Source organism: Chelonia mydas, chromosome 1 (assembly GCF_015237465.2).
Source record: "Chelonia mydas isolate rCheMyd1 chromosome 1, rCheMyd1.pri.v2, whole genome shotgun sequence".
NCBI classification, from domain to species: domain Eukaryota; kingdom Metazoa; phylum Chordata; order Testudines; family Cheloniidae; genus Chelonia; species Chelonia mydas.
In genome coordinates this window covers 195,282,213-195,297,264 of record NC_057849.1, presented here as the reverse complement: position 1 = coordinate 195,297,264, position 15,052 = coordinate 195,282,213, and the positions used below count along the sequence as shown (strand labels likewise).

The window sequence follows — 15,052 nt, the reverse complement described above, 5'->3', positions numbered from 1 at the left end:
GGGTGTACCACCCAGGGCAGTTGGAGGGTCCAGAGTTCCCCATTGAGGCCCAGGCTCCCTAGGCGACTCTTATCACTGCCCTGCTCCAGCTTCTGGCGGGGCCAGGGGGCATGGACTTTGGGGAAGATGAGAAGCAGGGGCTCCCCTGCCACTTCCATTCTGCGCTTGCCTGAGGCTATTATTATTATTAAAAAGTGGGTGGGCATGGCCCCCCGACCCCTCTCCAATTCTGGCACCCCTGGGCCCCTGGGGTGTGGAAGGCCCAAATGTTCTTGGTGCCCAGGGCCCCAATAAATCTTAAGGTTTCAGAGTAACAGCCGTGTTAGTCTGTATTCGCAAAAAAAAAAAGGAGTACTTGTGGCACCTTAGAGACTAACCAATTTATTTGAGCATGAGCTTTCGTGAGCTACAGCTCACTTCATCAGATGCATACTGTGGAAACTGCAGAAGACATTATATGCACAGAGACCATGAAACAATACCTCCTCCCACCCCACTCTCCTGCTGGTAATAGCTTATCTAAAGTGATCATCAAGTTGGGCCATTTCCAGCACAAATCCAGGTTTTCTCACCCTCCGCCCTCCCCCCACACAAACTCACTCTCCTGCTGGTAATAGCCCATCCAAAGTGACCACTCTCTTCACAATGTGTATGATAATCAAGGTGGGCCATTTCCTGCACAAATTCAGGTTCTCTCACCCCCTCACCCCCCTCCAAAAACCACACACACAAACTCACTCTCCTGCTGGTAATAGCCTATCCAAAGTGACCACTCTCCCTACAATGTGCATGGTAATCAAGGTGGGCCATTTCCAGCACAAATCCAGGTTTTCTCACCCCGCCCCCCCCCGAGAAAACCTGTATTTGTGCTGGAAATGGCCCACCTTGATTACCATGCACATTGTAGGGAGAGTGGTCACTTTGGATAGGCTATTACCAGCAGGAGAGTGAGTTTGTGTGTGTGGTTTTTGGAGGGGGGTGAGGGGGTGAGAGAACCTGAATTTGTGCAGGAAATGGCCCACCTTGATTATCATACACATTGTGAAGAGAGTGGTCACTTTGGATGGGCTATTACCAGCAGGAGAGTGAGTTGCGGGGGGGGGGAGGGGCGTGGAGGGTGAGAAAACCTGGATTTGTGCTGGAAATGGCCCAACTTGATGATCACTTTAGATAAGCTATTACCAGCAGGAGAGTGGGGTGGGAGGAGGTATTGTTTCATGGTCTCTGTGCATATAATGTATTCTGCAGTTTCCACAGTATGCATCCGATGAAGTGAGCTGTAGCTCACGAAAGCTCATGCTCAAATAAATTGGTTAGTCTCTAAGGTGCCACAAGTACTCCTTTTCTTTTTAATAAATCTTAATGTACCTCTGCTGCTCACACACAGCCTCCAGCATGTAAATCACTCCCAGCTTTTTTGTATGAATGCTATAGCCATTAGCCAGCCACCCATGAATTACACTACAGGGCCACTCCAGGCAATGCCCAGTCCCAGACTTTCCCCCAGAAATGTGTGTCTTGTGCTGCCCAGCCCCTTCCTGGACAATACAAGCTCATATAAAGTCCATCATTTCATTAATAGAAAATGATATGCACAAATCCCATTATCCCAAATGAAGTTTCCCAAACATTTCAATCCAAACACATTGGTTTAGATAAAACAATAAAACAAGTTTATTAACTACAGAAAGATAGATTTTAAGTGATTACAGGTAATGATGCATAAGAGTCAGAATTGGTTACAAAGAAAATAAAAGGTAAAATGCAATGAATATCTAATTTAACAAGCTAAATGAATTCAAAGCAAAGGTTTCTGACACCACATGCTACAGCAGTCTTACTGGCTGGAATCCTTTCAGCTCAGGACCCTTCCCCCAGTTCAGTGTTAATTTCCTTGTCCCTCAGGTGTTGTTGATGCCATGGGCAGAGGGAAAAGGAGGAGTGTTTGAGGGGGCATCTGTTCCTCTTTCTTTTAGTTCTCTTCTTCTTTGAAAATCATCTCCAGCTGAGGTTCAGGAGACAGAAGATCTGTGGGGATAGGAACCTCCAGCTGTTTCTTTGCCAAAAATGTAGATTTCTCACGCATACCCTTTTTCCTGCTGAACAATGGCCACTTAACCAGATGATAGTTCATTTGATTTTGTTGACATCTGGCTGAGGTATCAGTTTGCCTTTTGTCTTTGAGGAACCAGTTTGTGCCTGCTTTTTTAAACTTGGAACATACATATCTCAATAATTTTATAGAGGAGAATATTATAACTTTACATACAATGTTGCCACACATATTTTACCAGGACAATAATGATCATCAAATTATGAGTATTCGTATGGTACCTCACAAGGCATACTTTGTACAAAATCTATTCTAGTTTTGTAAAAAGGGTGAACATAGGGATACAGACTGTCACAGTGGCTCTTAAAGATATGGCAGGTATAGTAAAAGGGAGATATTTCCTGCCCATTCTGTGTGGTGGATCTTGTTAAAGCTATTTTGCTCTCCCCTTACATGTACAGGCGCCACACTGATATCCCTAGGCATAGGCGCCGACTTCCCCTCTTTTCCCTGGGTGCTCGACCCCCCTCTGCTCTGGCCCCACCCTCACTCCACCCCTTCCATGAGGCCCTGCCCCTGCCCCGCCTCTTCCCACCCCTTCCCCGCCCCCATTCCAACCCCATAGTTCCTGCCCCAACTCTGCCCCCTCCCTGCCCCTATTCCAACTCCTTCCCCAAATCCCTGCCCCGGCCCCGCCTCTTTCCCTGAGCGTGCCATATTCCTGCTCCTCCCCTGCCCTCCCCCCCCCCCCCCGAGCTTGCTAACACCACCAAACAGCTGTTTGGCAGCAGCCGGGCGGGAAACGCTGGGAGGTAGGCAGAGGAGCAGGGACACGGTGGGCTCAGGTGGGGAGGGGAGCTTGGCTGCCACTGGGTGCAAAGCACCCACTAATTTTTCCCTGTGGATGCTCCAGCCCTGGAGCGCCCATAGACTCAGCGCCTATGTCCCTAGGTGTTTGGGGCATGTTGACAGAAAGAACAAATGCACAAAGTAACAAGATGCAAGTAACTCCACTAGCTTCCATATGAGTTACCCATATCCTGTGTGGGAGAATCTGGCAAACAGGCTCTAGTCTAAACTTGCAGGGCGTGGGTCCTGTTTTGGCAGAAGCAGTTTCTAATTTGGTTTCATCATGGTTGTGTCAGACATTATCAGGTTTCTCACTCCTTCACACACTGCACAGTCAACCTGTAGAACTCATTGCCAGGGGATGTTGTAAAGGCCAAAACTGTAACAGGGTTTTTAAAAGACTTAGATAAGTTAATGGAGCATAGGTCCATCAATGGCTATTATCGAACACCTTGCTCTGGGTGTCCTGACCTCTGACTGCCAGAAGCTGGAAGTAGACAATAGGGGATGGATCATTCGATAATTACCCTGTTCTGTTCATTCCCTCTAAAGCACCTGGCATTGGCCACTGTCAGAAGACAAGATACTCAGCTAGGTGGACCATTGGGCTGACCCAGTATGTCTGTTCTTATGTCGTTATGTTGAATATGGTCCGAGGAATAGCAATAGCTGCACTCAGCCACATTGCCTCCTTCACCAGAGATGGCAGAAGCAGAAGTGAACAGCGTTAGGCCAAAGTGGCTTTAAAGAGTTTTAGGAATCATTTCTGTCATGCTTCCTGTAGGTATAAACAAGGGAGCACAAAAGACCTTCCATGTGGGGTCAGAGAGGAGAATCTCTCATCGCTCATAGGCCCAGTCCACAGTGGGAGTAGAATCCAAGTTCATTGCAACTATATTTAAACACAGTATTGATAACAGGGCTCTAACTATGGTTTCCCAGAGCCCTGGGGACAAAGACATTTTTATATTAGATCCTTGTTAAAGCAGAGTATTACTGCCATGTTTTGGGGATTCTCCGTGGTCTTCTCTACACTGCAGTTGCATCTATTTTACAGTCCCCCATTTGCAACGTTACTCCACACCAACTGTTTGGTTTTTTTAGACATTCTACAGCCGTGCGTTGGAATCTATGCTGCACCGGTGGAAGGAAATGGTCGTCCGTCCAGTTCACATTCATTAGCACCTCCATTTGTAGCCTCAGCAAAGAAGTCCAGGATTGTGCCAGCTCTGGAAATTGAACTATGCCCTGAGGGCCCCAGACCTGCACTAGACACTTTTTTCAAAATCCCCTCCCACTATTTCTAAAACTCCCCCATTGGTAGCCATGGTGATAACACTGGCATAGACAGGCTCCTAGCAGCAGCGGAAGCATCTTCCTTCCTGGTGGTAAGAGACTGAGGCACACAGAGATTAAATAGGTTTCAGAGTAGCAGCCGTGTTAGTCTGTGTCCATAAAAAGAACAGGAGTACTTGTGGCACCTTAGAGACTAACCAATTTATTTGAGCATAAGCTTTCATGGGCTACAGCCCACTTCATCGGATGCATAGAATGGAATATATAGTAAGAAGATATATATATATTCCATTCTATGCATCCGATGAAGTGAGCTGTAGCCCACGAAAGCTTATGCCCAAATAAATTTTAGTCTTTAAGGTGCCACAAGTACTCCTGTTCTTTTTTAGAGATTAAGTAACTCACATAGAAAGTTTGTGACAGACCTAGGATCTGTACCTAGCTCTCCTGAGTCCCAGCCCTGTGCTGCGACCACAAGACCATCCCTCTGCGACAGAGGAGACGCATTGGAGAGGGGGTGGGCAAGGTTTCCCCGCCCACACACACATTTGCTGCTTGGCTTGTACTGAGCATGCTCACATGGACAGAGCATGCTCAGTAACACTGCTGAAGCCGGCTGCCCTCACTCCGCCTCCCCATCCCCCGTCAACTATCAGCATGCATGGGTCGCCTCTGCTCCCCACTATGGTCTCTTACGACTAGAGGGCACATTATTTGTCGTCTGTGAATATGCATGTTTATACTGAGTGCTGTAGGCCCGGTTCTTCTCTACCTTGCACCCAGTGTAGCCATTTCACCTTTGCAAAGGTGTGCTCTAGTAGAGTCACCAGCTGCCTCTGAAAGTGTATGGCACCAGCAGAGAATTGGGGAGCCAGCTCAGAAAGATTAAGAGAACCTCCCTCCCCCAAAACCTTTACCCATTTTTAGAACTTCCCCTGAAATGAGGTTTGGAAGTCTTCCTTTTCTGTCATTGCTCATTCAGCGCCAAAGTCTCACCGCTTTTAAGTTGTGAAGCAAAATGCATCTCTTTGGGCAGACTCTTCCCTTTCAGCAGGCGTTAGTAGCTCTTTGGCCATCAGTCTGTGTAGCTGGTGTTCCTCAGCCGGGATCTGTTTTCAGAGGGGAGTTTCATAGGCTGATACAGGATGCAATGCAAAGCACAGATTCCCAGACAATAGTCTATGATCTGAGGGGATCTGGTAGGACACTTGGGATTCAATTCTTATTTACACTAAGGCCACTTTACACTGCCAGAAAGATGTAAAGGGGGCTTGGTATAAAGGAGAACCAGATTTGTGGAGTTCCTTGTTTCTAGCTGCTAAGTTGCATTAAAAAGACAGCTACAAATACACAAAATACTTTTCCTAATATTCCTTTTCAGCCCAAGAAACCTGGGTATGTTTCATATAAGCAACCAGACTGCAGAAGGCTTCTATGAAACTTTGGAAGGCCACGCAACCCAGATAGAGCTGGGTGAAATTCTTCAGACAAAATTTTTTTGGCAAAAAATGTAGATACAGAGACACCAACATTTTTCGCAATTTCAGATTTGCTGAACTGTTCCTGGGGGTGTGTGTGGGGAGGGATTTTTAAAAATCCCCCAAAGTTAACATTTTTATTTCAACATTTCATTTTCTAAGCAACATGTTAGGATTTTATCAATTCGAAATTTTATTGATTTTTTTTAAATAAAAAAGTTTTAAAATGCTCTAGTTCAAAACAAAATGTTATGTTCAATCCGATATGATTTTTTTTAACTTTTCAGTTCATCAAAAATTTCTAAAATGTTTCATTTTGGGTTTACCCAATTTTTTTTTCAATTTTTCAGAACAGCCAGCAACTTGAAAGATCAGTTATTCACTCAGCTTTAATCACAGTGTACTTGGAATGCTTCAGAAAATGCACTGGCACGAAGCAAAGTGACAATGTCCAGTATGTGGTACATCTACCAAAGCAAACTGGATATCCAGTAAATTTGAGTTTAAAAGAGACAACTAGCCCTGGATTTACGAACAGTCTGGCTACATTTCAAAGACCATCTTTTTCCGCAGGCAACAGAGGTAACATCTTCGGAGCTCTGTGCAAGCTTGAAAGCTTGTCTCTTTCACCAACAGAAGTTGGTCCAATAAAAGATATTCCTCATCCACCTTGTCTCTCTAATATCCTGGGACCATCATAGCTATCACAACACGGCATACAACAGTGGAAGATATCTTCTTACACAGACATTTGGGGAGAAGGTGGACAGAGGGAGAACAAAAATATATGCTGTGATTGCAGGACTCTTTAATTACTTAAATTGCTAAGTAGTTAATTATTAAACTCGCCTCAGCCACGATAATGACAAAATGTTCAGCAACAGCTAGGCAATTTCTGTGACCACTGCTCAATATGGGTCTCATTGTTACTGTGGGCTCCCCTTGACTGGTTGTTGTATTCATCCATTGTCTCTTATCATATACTCAGATTGTCTGAGCTCTTTGGGCCGGATTTCTATAGGTATTTAGACCCCTAAAGGTGCAGACAGGTGCTTTTGAAAATCCCACTAAGCACCTGTCTGTATCTTTAGATGCCTAAACACCTTTAAAAATCTGTCCCTTTGGAAAAGGGATCCTCTTTCATTATAAATGTGTGCAGTGCCTAGCACAATGGGGCTGATCTCTGTTTGGGGCTTCTAGGGACTCTGATCATAACAATTACTAATAAATAGCACTAGATAAGTAAAAATGCCAATAATTAATTAACAGTGGCTAATAATTTGATTGATATCATCAATCCATTACTTATTGGTTAACTTGTACTTGGCACTGTGCATTTTAAGTCGTTGTAAAAGTACCCAGAGTGATGTATGGGCACTTATTCTAAATCGAAATAAACTGACACTAATTGAAATACAGAGACACAAACTTGTGCATACACACAGCAGTCATATAAAGTTTTATAGAGAGAAGCCAGCAACTGAAAAGCTCCAGATTCAACAGTGCCCTCGGAGAGCAGAAACAACAAAATCCTCCATGACACCAAAAAGCATAATCACAGAAGCCACAGTAGAGAAGGCAACCTCTTACCGGCAGTATCCAGAATGACTAGCAATAACGCTAATAATTCATAAAAAGCTTGTATTTCTGTAGTACCTTCCATCTTAGGTTTGAAAAGCTCTTCACAAACGTTAACAAAAACAAACCTCTTATCCCCAAAGTGAAGCAGGGTAGTACCATCCCCGTTTTACAGATGAGGAAACTGAGGCCCGGAGTGGGGAGTGGCATGCAAAGTGAGGGCAAAAGGTTATGTGGGTGTAAAATGCTACCATCTGATGTGGTAGCATGCTACACTTACTTTGCACTTCACAAAGGTGTGAATCATGACAGCCCTTGAAAAAGGAAATGGAAAATCAGACCCAAGGGATTAGAATCTCACAGCAAATCTGAGGCAGAACCAGTAATAGAGTCTTTGGGATCATTCCTGTTCTATCACTATATCACACTCCCTGCTTTGATTTTTTACTAAGATTACAAGCAAATTTGGAATAACTATTATTTAACTGAGAGCTTCTACTCTCAGTTACATATTAACATCACCACTGAAGGCAATGGGAACATTCATGTTATGTGTAAGTGAGAGTAGAATAGGGCCTAGTATCATAATAATTTAATTGTTTTATTCTGTTCTATATAGATGCTGATATCATACTTATCACCATAGTAACTGAGCACCTAAGTGGCCTAAATTCTCCTGTACCATATTAATAAACCTGACTGACATTGGTTATTTGGTCTCTTGAGTATATGTCATAATGAACCAATGTGTGGTCAAGCAATTGACTATACAATCTATCAACAAGTTCACTTATATTCCTCATTATGGCATCTTTAAGTGTCCATCTGCCTACTTCCACACTCCTGGATTTTAATATTTAATTCCATTGCACCTGAAATTCCAGAATGTTCTTTATTGAAATCAGATATCCTGGTGCTATTCTTTTAACCTATGCGTTAATACTAGAGCTCGTCAATATTTTTCTGTCAAAACATTTTTGGAAAATGGCTTTTTCGACTAAATGAACATTTTTGCAAAAATGTCTGTTTTCGTAAAAAAATTTACATTGTCAGCAAAAAAAAATGAAAACAAACATTTGGAATCTTGGCTGCTGATAAACAAAACCATTTTCATTTGGGGGTTTTCAATAAAAATCAGCACAATTTTGAGGAAAACAAAAAAAATAATTTTCATTGAATTTTTTCATGGGAAAATGATTTCCTATCAGCTCTGCTTAATACATTAGATTCAAATAAATAGATAATACTTAGTGCTGCCTTGAGTGCAGGGGTCCCTTCCAGTCTTACATTTTTATGATTCTATGATTCTTTAAATAATCATAAGCACCAATCTTCTGTAATGCCATTACGTTCTCAATTCATTTCCTCTTTATTCTCTTCTGGATGGATTCTTTCCTTTCTATGTCACGTCATTAAATTGTCTTGTGTACAATTCAAACCTCTGCATAAAAAACATCTTTGATCAGTATTTGTTACCCACATGATGTCTGAGTAATTGGTGCCCCCCCATTAAGGGTCTGATCCTGCTCCTGTTGAAGTCAATGGCAAGACTCTCATTATCTTCAACAGGGCAGGACGAAGCCATAAGATGGCATCCTGGCTGCTTTCAACTTCTTTGTTAATTGGTTCCTCATTAATTGGTTTAGGAATTCTGGGCCAGACCTTCAACTGTTGTAAATCAGAACAGCTTCACTGAAGTTAATATACCTACCCCAATTTATATCAGCAGAGGTTCTGCCCTTTTTCTATATGTTGATTCATTCATAGTCTCTCTCTTTCTCCCCCACTCCTCTTGCCTTCCCTTTCTGCCATCTCCCTTCAGTCCTATTACAGATGCCCACGTCAATTAAGTTTCTCCTTTTTCTCATTTCTTGTATCCTTATCACTGTATTTTGCGGCTGCATTATTCATTGTCAAGTTCATAACTGGTCAAATAATTATCTGAACTCTATATCAATTTTTCCTTTCTTCCATTATTTGACACCTCCAGTCAAATTTTATCTCACTGATTTTGTAAATGCTTTTGATGTATAATTCCACCTTTCCACCTTTTCTTCCCTTTCTATAAGATCACTGCTGACATTCCATTTGTACCATCCCATCTGGCTTGTTATGCCTCACTGCTGTAGGTCCTACTCCTCACCATTTAGACTCTGATTCAGCAAAGGGCTTATGTATGTGCTTATCTTTAAGCATATGCTTAAATCCATCCCTGCTGAGCAAAACACTTAAACTATTCCTTGAAGTTAAGCATGTGATTAAGTCTCTTTGAAGTCTTAAGTATGGCATTTAAGTATGAAAAATTAGGCCCAGAATAACCTGGTTTGGAGGGGGCCTCAATCAGGTCATAGAGTCATCTAAACCTTCCTATATACTGCAATGGTTGTCCGATCTCAGCTGTGACTGTCTCCAGTGACGGTGATTCCATAACTTCCCTTGACAGATTGTCAAGTGACTATACTGGAACATAATACTTACCGCTTATATAGCATTCTGTATGTTCAAAGCACTGTACGGGCGTTAACATGGATTTTTCCATACCAGAGAGATCTTCAGTCTCTCTTGTTCAGTTTCAGTACCGTGTCTTGATGAGTGGTCTGACAGTCTGCTGCTACAAGTCTGTAAGAGGAAGTCTCAGATACCTTATCTAGCTAATCTTACACAATCTGAACTACTTTCGGCACATCCAAGGTGCTCATCAGCAAGCTAGCTAAGCACTTTGCAAAACTAATGGTACAGCGAGTCCATGAAGGTGCTACTTTCTCTGTCTTCTCCTGTTCCTTTTTTCATCCTATCTTATTCCTCTTTCTTTCTCCTCTTCCTCACCCTCATCCTCTTGTGGGGTTTCTTTCTTTCTCTTTAATTTCCAAATGAGACAGAGAAAGCAGGTTAAGTTTAATATATGCTTGCATGACTCCTCTACGATGTCTGAGATATGGAAGCCAATTTGCATCCCATTGATTTTCATTGGGAACAGAACAAGGCCTATAGAGTGCAGAATAAATACTGAGTCTTTGTTACCCAGGTGTAAAGAGTTTCTGTGGAAATTAGAGATGGACATGAACCAACACACTAGATCTCAGCATCCATGGACTTTACAAGGAGGTTCAGAAACAGATTATCTCTGTAATGGGCCCTCTCTTCTTTCAAGATTTGTAGAAGTTCAGAATTAATTTTGCAGCTTGGGCTAATTTGCGGTGCACATACCATTTATCACCAATGCACTGAACTTTTCTTAACACCGTTTGCTAGAGTAAACTAAAGCAAGGAAGGAAGATGATTTCATAGTGTTAACTCCTTTAATAAAGCGCGAGGGTGGAGATACACAAAGGAGAATGGAAAAAAAATGTTTCTGGTGCTTCCTGCTCCTTATGATGTATGAAAGTGGCCTCATGAAGGTTTTTCAAAACCATTTTTTCTCTTTGTATTTTATATTAGAAATATCTGGTCCTGATATCCCTCTTTTTGCTGGAGGACTTTGATCAACTTTTGGAGGACCTGAAAGGTAACATCACAGCTCTAATAAGCTGCAGCAATCCCAGGTTTGAACTGAGGATGGGACTGGGTGAGGTTTTTGACTGCCTAAGACTCAACAGGCCAGACTCTGAACTCCCCTACAGTAGAGTAAGTCAGGAATAACTCTATTAAAATCAACTGAGTTACAGCCGTGTAACACCAGAGTAAGCAAAACCAGAACAACACGCAGTTGAAGGCTGGGATGGATCCACCATAGGTTGAAGCCGTGAGCTGTGATGTTACCATCCAGATCTTCCAAAGATTTGCCAAAGTCCTCCAGCAAAAAGAAGGAGACATTAGGCCCAGATCTTTAAAATACAAATTATAATCAAGAAAGACTTCTTTGGGAAAAAGAAAAGAAAAGAACCCAGACATTTATGAGGCCTTCTTTCCCCTTCCTAAAGAACAGTAAAAGGCACATCTTTTTTAAAACGAACTGTTGCTTTGTCGTTCACCTCTCAAATGAGGTACAAGATGAGCTGTCACACTTTCTAACCACGCCATTGACGATGCCTGCTGCCGAGCCTCATGCTGGTTACTATGAGCTGGCCATTTTGTGGCCACATCCTGCTCCACAAACTACTACAGTACAGCTAAAAACAAAACCAAGCAACTGCTCCTCATCTAGTGCATGAAATGTAACTTGAGGCTCACGCTGGACATGACACAAGGCGAGAGGAAATATTTTCCTTTCAGTGGGCTTTTTTTCCTCAGATATTCACTCTGTGAACCATTGAGAGTGGAGGCGTGTCAGTGGGAAGGCAAATGAATACAAAACTTCTGGGGCCAGGAGACAAACATCAGCCGGTATGGCTCGCAGTGAACACCCACTCGTCAAAAAAGTTCCACGCGCTGAACTTTCCAAAAGAGAATCCTTGGGGTTTATTTGTTCTGTGGGTTTTCCCCTCATAACCAATACTCATCTGTGTATAAAGGCTTTATTAAAACTCTGTGTGTGTTTGGCTCATTCACTACAATGTGCTATAAGTAACACACCACTCTTGGTAGGGGAAAACCCTTTTCCCCTGAGAAATAATGTACATTTTCTGCTCTGAACTCATAAAGGATGAATTATATCTATTCAATGCTATTTCACCTTTTCAGCATTCAGCAGTTTAGCCTCACAACATTGTGAGGTAGGCAAACATTGTCCCCATTTTACAGCTGTAGCAAACTGAGGCACAGAGAGATTAAATGATGCAAGTCTGCGGTGGAGTCAGGACTAGAACACCGAGTTCCCAAAAAGCTCATGCCTTTGCCATACTCACAAGGCCATCCTGCATGTAATCGATGCTTACGCTGGCTGTAGATCTGTTTCCGTTCTGACAGCTAGCCTCTGTGATGTGGGCAGGGAGAAAGGTGTGTAAGATGGCCTATGCTTTCGAAAAGCTCCAGCAAAAGACCTTGAAATTGTTTCGAACATTTAAAAAATACAAACAAAAGAAATCGTATTTCCTCTCCTGGACTGTCCTGTGCGGACGTGGCAATAAATAGCCAGATCCTCACCACGTGTAAAACCAGCATAGCTCCTTTGAAGTCAATGGCATTATGACACTGAGGATCTGGCCCCATGTGACTGAAGCTCCCAATGCTAGTCTGGCACTTTGGGATGGGCTCCCCTTACTTTTTAGGAAGAACAGCATTGCAAAAATGTTGTTAGAACTTCTTGCACTTGCAATGCCTGTACAGCAACCACCTGTGTGTTTTACAAATGTTGATTATTCTGTTGGGTTGAAATGCTTGGGATAAGGCCATTAGCTCAGATCCTGCTGAAATGGTACAGCCTACACCTGTTCCTCCTCAGTGTGAACAGGAAGCCACAAGAGCTGGTATTACAATAGCTCTGCCGGTCCTCCTAACTCTGCTCATAGCTCAGTGCCTCAGGTCTGGAAAACCTTCAAAGCCCCCGTACCCAGCATTTGTGTTGGGAACTCTGGGAGAAGGAGTCCCAGAATGCACCCAGTCTAAAGCAGGCTGTAAATAGATACGCCGGAATTGTTCTGCCAGAACCAAGTGGTGCCATGTGAACATTGCTGACCAAGCAAAACCAGCCCTTTCATGCAATCAATGTACCTACAGTAGTTCTCTTGCTGGGCATGGACACATCACTACTGGCCCTTTTGGAGCATACCTGATAGCTATTCAATGGCCTGTGTCAATTGAGATGGTATTCTCAATCCCCTTCTTAATGGACAAGTGTCTGCATCACAAAAAATGCCCATTACTTGACAGTGTGTCTGGCAGGCCCTACATTCTTGACCTTTATGCCAAAGGTACTAGATTATGGACAAGAAAATTAAACCACCCTCTAAAAAAAAAGAGACAAATCCAGGGAGCCAATGCCCAGCCTGGGTAACAGGCTGTGTGCTGAATATTGGCCTACTGGGAGAATGGGGAGCCTCCTCTCTCCTAGAGATGATGAGCTGCAGAGCCACTCTGTAGAGGATACTTCAGCCCAAAGATTAACTTCATCCTCTATGACCACAGCATGCCCCCAGAGAGAGGGAGACCTGGAGAACTTTCCCAGCAGCAGCAAATCCTCTATTCCAGAGGTTCTCAAACTGTGGTCTGTGAGCTCCATTCAGGTGGTCCGCGGATAGTTCCCTCTAAGGTGCATGCCTGGGCAGCCACACACGAGAGAATGAAAGGCCACCTACCTAATTAGTGGAGCCGTGCAGGCGTGGCTCCGCTAATTAGGTGCCTGGACCCTGGAGAAGACGCACATATAAGGTGAGGTGGTGGCCTTGGGGGAAAAGGAGTGGGAGGGGGCAATGGGGCGAGAAGAGGGGGTGGAGGGGATTTGGGATATGCAGGTCTGCGGTGGCCAGAGAAAAAGGCAACTTTCCCCAGCTCCAGGGCTGTGGCTGCTGGGGAGAGACAGCCCTCCTTCCCAGCCCCAGCTTGGGGGCTGCTGCAGCAGGAAAGAGAGGAAGAGACCCCCCTGCTCCTTCCCAGCCCCAGGGAAGGGGCTGCCACAGTGGGGGAGAGAGGGCATATCCATCACATTAGAAAGGTAAGACTACTGATATTAAAATATGAGTTGTGTGCTTTTATTTGTAGAACAAAAAAAAGTTAATTATTATTAAGTTTTTTTATATAGCGCTTTTATCCAAAGCACTTTACAATAGTTAGCTGGCCGAACAAACAACATTTGGAAAGATCATTAGGTGGTCCGCCAAGACCCTCAGCAATTTTCGAGTGGTCCGCCAAAAAAAAAGTTTGAGAACCACTGCTCTAGTCCCTCCTCTGCCGCTGCTCTGACCAGCCCCTAACCGACCCTTTTTACACTGCCCTGTAGGGAGCCCCTGGTGGAGGTGAACTCTGCATAGTCTCCCAAATCCAGCCCTCCACACCCTGGGTGGTAGACCCACACCTTTTCTGCTGCTGGGCAGCTTGTGCAGCTGCAGCTGCGAGGGCTGGATTTGCCCCCACAAAAAGGTTTTCAGCCATTCACAAAGCAGCAAGGTGTCCAGCCACAGGGAGAAAATTGCTTTCTTTTGATTGATTGGGGGTGGGGGTGGAATTTAGCTGGTTAGTACAGAGATGGGGGTGATTAGTTTCCAGTGGAGGTTGGAATAGTATTCTGATTCATTTCTAAAGCCATTTGACATTTACACTGATGACAATGGGCAGGCTGGAAGGGAGCAAATGGAAACAGTGGGAGTGGTGAAGCCACAATCAGTCTTTTGTTCAGCAGATCAATTGTTTCATTGAGAAAAAAATGCATCTGACAGGAGCTCATGGTTCCTCTAATGCTGATCATGTACATTAGACTGCGTGAGACCAGCTGATAGATCTCATTCCAGTGCTCACTAACCAAATCACTAACACCACCATCAGACGTGGACACCAGCTGGCTGCAGGGCTGGCAGCCTCTGCAAAAAGGCCAGGGAATGATGGGCCACAAGGATAGAGTGACACTCTTGCCACTCTCTGTGGTCTCTGGGCCAGAACATTTGTAGGGGTAGGGTGGGGGACTCTGGGAATCTTGGACTGCCCCTGACCATGCTGTCGTGGTTCTGTAGTTGAACAGAGGACTTCTGTTGCCAGGAGCATCAGGCAGCAACCTTCATCAGTGCTAGAACTTGCTCAAAAGTAAATTAAAAAAAAGCAAGCAAGCAAGAATCATCTACAAAGGTTATAACGAAAAAACGGCATTGCAGACCTTACAGAGAGCCTAAAAATAAGTCCCCAGGCGGTTTATGGGAAACAACAATGGAGGAGGAGGGCACACTCCATTTACGGCATGTTTGAAATGTTTTCTTAATGCAGCCCCGCATTG

The 15,052-nt window shown here is 43.9% G+C and overlaps 1 long non-coding RNA gene across 1 annotated transcript in view; it reads left to right on the top strand.

Moving 5' to 3' along the window:
- LOC122464161 overlaps positions 1 to 11,720 on the top strand; it is a 28,092-nt gene extending 16,372 nt beyond the window's left edge. The window contains exon 2 of the long non-coding RNA XR_006288083.1: positions 6,027 to 11,720. This is a non-coding gene — a long non-coding RNA (uncharacterized LOC122464161). The remainder of the gene's footprint in view (positions 1 to 6,026) is intronic.
- Positions 11,721 to 15,052: the final 3,332 nt, after the last annotated feature.